The sequence below is a fragment of the Cynocephalus volans genome, chromosome 12 (assembly GCF_027409185.1).
Source record: "Cynocephalus volans isolate mCynVol1 chromosome 12, mCynVol1.pri, whole genome shotgun sequence".
NCBI lineage: Eukaryota > Metazoa > Chordata > Mammalia > Dermoptera > Cynocephalidae > Cynocephalus > Cynocephalus volans.
In genome coordinates, this window is record NC_084471.1 from 70128321 (window position 1) to 70134345 (window position 6025).

Sequence of the window (6025 nt, forward strand, 5' to 3'; positions counted from 1 at the left end):
CCTCTCTTGGGAGGAGACCATCTTCCAGAAGCTTCCTGAGAGGTGGGGAGGTAAACTGCTTTCAAACTTTGAGTGTTTGCCGTTGTCATGTTTCCACCCTGAGCCTTGGATTGGCTGTTTGGCTGGGTACTAAATTCTTTCAGAATTATGACAGCATTGCTACATTGCCTCCGAGCTTCAATCATTGCTGTTGAGAAGTGTGAAGCCTTTTAATTCCTTGTCCTTTGTAAGTGACTTTTTTCCTTCTCTGAACTTGTTTCTGGTGTTGTGAAATTGCAGTGATATGTCTTGGTGAGAGGCTGTTTTCTTCTGTTGTGCTGGGCACTCACTATCACTCACTTTTGGGAAATTATCTCAAATCATTCCATTGATGATTTCCTCCCTTCCATTTTCTCTGTTCTTTCTTTTCTGGAACTCCTATAAATTGGAAGATGGACCTGCTGGACTGGTCCTTCTAATTTATCTCTCCAACTTTCCACCTTATTTTACTTTGTTTTGTTTTTTCAACTTTATCTTTCTATTATTTTACTGAGTTTTTCAATATTTTTAATATTTTTATTGCTTTCACTTTATTTTTATTCTCCGAATATTCCTTCTAATAGCATCTTATCTTGTTTTGAGGTGGCAAAAGCTTGTCTTATCTCAGAAGCTATTACTGATAGTTTTGTTAAATTTTTCTTCTCCCTGCATAATCTCTGTCTGCTCCAAACTTCTTTATCTGTTGTTCTGGTCTTTGGCTTCTGTGTTAACTTCTTTTCTTGGAGGTCTTATAATATTTGGTTGTCTGCTCACACTTAATGATGGGTCACAAAAGCTGACTGGAAGCGTTTATGCTCTGCTCAGCTACACCGGTGAGCTTGTCAGTCATCAGCTTCTTTTTACGGTGATCTGGCTGGGAACTTCTCTTTTTTTTTTTAAAGATGACCGATAAGGGGATCTTAACCCTTGACTTGGTGTTGTCAGCACCACGCTCTCCCAGTGAGCTAACTGGCCATCCCTATATGGGATCTGAACCCATGGCCTTGGTGTTATCAGCACCACACTCTCCCAAGTGAGCCACGGGCTGGCCCCTGGCTGGGAACTTCTGATGTCAGTGTCATTAGGTCTTTCTTCTCAGGTTGGTCAGACAGAGGAGACTGCCCATCTCTGGTTTGGCACAACCAATTCCATTTGCCATAGGGTTGCCCAGCTGCTGCCTAGTTTTAGTGGATTTTCAGTAGAACAAATTTTGATGCATGTGTTCAATTTACCATTTTTACTCAGAGACCTTAAATATAATTTAGCTTCTCTTATATTTTTATTTCTGGTGGCTGGCTGGTACAGAGATTGACCCTGGACCTTTGTGTTATCATCACCACACTCTACCCACCTGAGCTAACTGGCCAGCCCTATTTTAACTATTTTTAAAACAGTAGTTTGAAAATATATACACTCAAATGTCCTATATATTGAGTTTCTAGGTTCATCAAAACAGGCTTGGTGACATTGAATGGTTTTATGGCACAAAAATGTCATGAAGTTCAATTTATAATGTGAATGTATACTAATAAAATATTGCTTTTATTTGTTTTAGATAGTGAGGTTCTACATAAAACTATGCTTGGAAAAGGGGGTTAGCTGCTTTTTATAAAAGTTTGTAATATCTTTCCTGGGCTGGTATGGCCTTTGAACATGGTGAAGGTGTTACAGCAGGCCACAAAGCTGCCCATGGAAGAGGGGGGTGGAACAACTAATATCTTGAAGAGGCAGCATCCCAGCCCCAAGGGGAAAGGATATGAAAATAGAGAAGGGACTGAGAAGGGATGAAGAGTTATTTCCTTACACCCTCCAATACCCTCCTAACTAACTTCCACCCCCTTGCCCTGTCTGCCCACAATCCCTCCACAGTCTTGGGTACACAAAACATTGCATTTTTAAAAATCAGCTTTATTGAGCTATAATTTACATGTAATAAAATTCACCAATTTTAAGTGCATAACATGATGAATTTTCACAAATGTATAAAGTTGTGTGACCATACCATAATCATGACATAAAATTTCTTTCACTATAAAGCTTTCTTTGTGTCATTTTATGGTTAGTCTCCTGCCCCATCATCCCACTCCTGGCATCTGCTGATTTTCTTTCCGTCAGTATTATTTTGCCTTTCTAGAATTTCACATAAGTGGAATCATGTAGGAGTTTGTTTCTGGCTTCTTTCACTTAGTATAATGCTTTTGAAAATATCCATGTTGTTGCATGTATCATTAGTTCATTCCTTTGTAATGTATATATTTCATTGCATAGACACACTACAATTTGCTTATCTATTCAGTTGATGGACTGTTGACTTCCAGTTGTTTGTAGGTCTGGGCTATTACAAATAGAGCTGCTTATGAATGTTTGTGTATAGGTCTTTGTATATACATAAGTTTTCGTTCCTCTTGGATGAATGCTTCGGAGTGGGATTGCTGTGATGTATAGAAATGTATATTTAACTTTTTAAAAACTGTCAAGCTGTTTTCCAAAGTAGCTGTACCATTTTACATTCCCACCAGCAGTATGTGAGTTTCATTTTCCTAACACCCTCCTCAACACTTGGTATTGTCACACTTTTTATCATCTGACTCATCCTTATCAGAGATGGTGTCTCCTTGGCTTTAACTTGCATTTCTCTAATGCAATGACTAATGATATTGAGAATCTTTTCATGTTACTTACCATTTGAATATCTTTAGTGACTTATCTATTCAAATCTTTTATCCATTTTAAAAACTGAGTTGTTTATCTTCTTATTGTTGAGTTGAAATAGTTCTTTATATATTCCTTTGTCATATATGTGTTCTGCAAATAGTTGTTTTCCAGTCAGTGGTTTTAAATTCATTTTCTTTTATGTCTATATTTGTGAGCAAATTGGTCTGTAGTACTTTTTTCTTTTCTTTTTTTTAAAAAAAGATGACCAGTAAGGGGAATCTTAACCCTTGGCTTGGTGTTGTCAGCACCACGCTCTCCCAAGTGAGCTAACCAGCCATCCCCATATAGGGATCTGAACCCGTGGCCTTGGTGTTATCAGCACCGCACTCTCCTAAGTGAGCTACGGGATAGCCCTTGTAGTACTTTTTTCTTGTAATGCTTTTGTCTAGTTTTGATATCAAGGTAATGTTAACCTCATTGTATTAGTCTGTTTCTGTTGCTTGTAACAAAATACCTGGACCTGGGTATAACAAAATAGCTGCTAAAGAAAATGAAATTTATTGCTCACAGTTTTGGAGGCTAGGAAGTCCAAAGTCCAGGGAACACATCTGGTGAGGGTCTTGGTGGTGCTGACAGTGACCCAGGGGTCTCACATGGCAGAAAATAGTGGAGCAGAGAGAAGGATAGTTCCTCACTGCTCTCCTTTTAAAGCCCTCAGAACCATGCCTATGACCACTATTATTAATCCCTTAGGCATGGTCCTACAATCTCAGTACCTCTTCAAGTTCCCACCTTTCAATAGTCCTTTCATAATAGGATTTTCCACCCTTAACAGTTACAGTGGGGATTAAGTTTTGGGGGGATATATGGCCCAAGGCACTTGTAAAATAATTTGAGAAGTGTTCCCTACTATTCAATTTTCTGGAAGAGTTTGTATGGAATTGTATTATTTTTCTTAAATGTTTGGCAGAATTCACCAGTTAAACCATTTGAGGCTGGAGTTTTCTTTGAGACAAAGGGTTTTTTAAAATTATAAATCCAATTTCTGTAGTAGATATAGGGTTGTTCAAGTTTTCTTTTTCTTCTTTATTTTATTTTTTTAGCAGATGGCTGGTAAGGGGATCTGAACCCTTAATTTTGGTATTATCAGCACCAGCTCTAACCACATGAGCTAACCAGCAAGCCCTCTTTTTCTTCTTTAGTTAGCTTTTTAATTTTTTTAATTAGTTTTTATTTAGTTAGTTTTTTTTTAGTTAGTTTTGATAGGTTATGTCTTTCAAGGAATTTGTCCATTTCATCTAACTTACCAACTTTATTGGGATAAAGTTTTTCATAATACTCCCTCATCGTATTCCCACTGTAGAGTCTGTAGTGATGTCACCTCTCTTATACCTGATATTGGCAAATTGTGTCTTCTCTCTTTTCTTCCTGGTAAATATGGCTAGAGTTTTATCAATTTTATTAATCTTTTCAAAACACCAGGTTTTGGTTGCATTGATTTTTTTCTATTTTTCTTTATTTATTTTCTGTTTTATTGATTTCTCTTTTTATCCTTTTGTTTTGGCAGCTGGCTGGTACAGGGATCAAACCCTGAACTTTGGTGTTACCAGCTCTAACTAACGGAGCTAACTAGCCAGCCTCTCTATTATTTCTTTCCTTCTGCTTATTTTGGGTTTCTCTGTTCTTCCTGTTCTAGTTTTTTCCTCTAAGCACTGCTTTAGCAGCATCACACAAATTTTAAGTCATGTTTTCATTTTTACTCAGTTCAAAATATTTCATAATTTTCCTTGTGATTTCTTCTTTAACATGGTTATAAAGAAGTATTTTGTTTACTTTATAAATATTTGGGAATTTTCCAGATTATCTCTTAGTTATTGATTTATAGTTTAATTTCATTGTAGTCAAAGAACATATTTTATATTATTTTAATTTTCTTAAATTTATTGATATTTGTTTTATGGCCAAGATTATGGTCTATCTTGGTCATTGTTTTAGATGCATTTGGAAATAGTATGTGTCCTGTTGTTGTTGGGTGAAGGGTTCTATAAATGTCAATTGAGTCAAGTTGGTTTTTAGCGTTTTTCAAAATCTCTATATTCTTACTTGGTTTTTTTCCTACTTTTATCAATCCCTGCAAAAGAAGTGTTGGAATCTCCAACTTTAACTGTGGATTTATCTTATTCTCCTTTCAGTTCTGGAAGTTTTTTTCCTTTATGTATTTTGAAGCAATGTTATTAGGTGTATACACATTTAGTATTATGTACTCTTTATTGATACCTTTATCATTATGGAATGTCTTTCCTCTTTATGTTTGCTAATATTTCTTGTTCTAAAATCTGATATCAATATAGCTACTCCAGCCTTCTTTTGATTGGTATTAGCATGGTTTATCTTTTTATATCTTATTACTTTTAACCTATGTGTGTCTGTGTTTCTTGTAGACAGCATATAATTGGGTCTAGGGTTTTTTATCTTTTTTTTTTTTTTTTTTAAAAGATGACCGGTAAGGGGATCTTAACCCTTGACTTGGTGTTGTGAGCACCACGCTCAGCCAGTGAGCTAACCGGCCATCCGTATATGGGATCCGAACCCGGGGCCTTGGTGTTATCAGCACCGTACTCTCCCGAGTGAGCCACGGGCCGGCCCTAGGGTTTTTTAAATTGAACCTTACATTCTCTATCTTTTAGCTGGCTTATTTAGGTCATTTATATATAACCTAATTATTAGTATGGTTTGGTTTAAAAGAAAATAGGGAGGGAGAGAGGAAGGAAAAAAAAAAGACGACAACCCAGGTTGTGAGTCAGGAAACCATGTTGAAGTTCTGACTCTAATTCCCAGTTGTATAGGTAAATCTCATAACCCCTCTGAGCCTTAGCTGGCTTGTACATGTTTGTGAGGATGAATACGTTATTGGTAAATTACAACATGTTCTGAAATAATAAGGGATTAAAGGACCATCCAGGGCCAGGTGTATAGATAGACAGGTATCTATAAACCAGGGTGTGAGTGCCTCAGAAACAGAACCAAGTCTCACTCATTTCTGTATCTTCAGCATTTAGCACCATGCCTGGCACATAGCATATTACCAATAAATGTTAATTAAGTGAATGAGACAATGAAAGAATTAACTTAAGTAGGGGCCGGCCCGTGGCTCACTCGGGAGAGTGTGGTGCTGATAACACCAAGGCCACAGGTTCGGATCCTATATAGGGATGGCCGGTTGGCTCACTGGCTGAGCGTGGTGCTGAGAACACCAAGGCAAGGGTTGAGATCCCCTTACTGGTCATCTTTAAAAAAAAAAAAAAAAAAGAATTAAGTAAGTGAATGAATGAAAATATGTGAAAGACAAGTG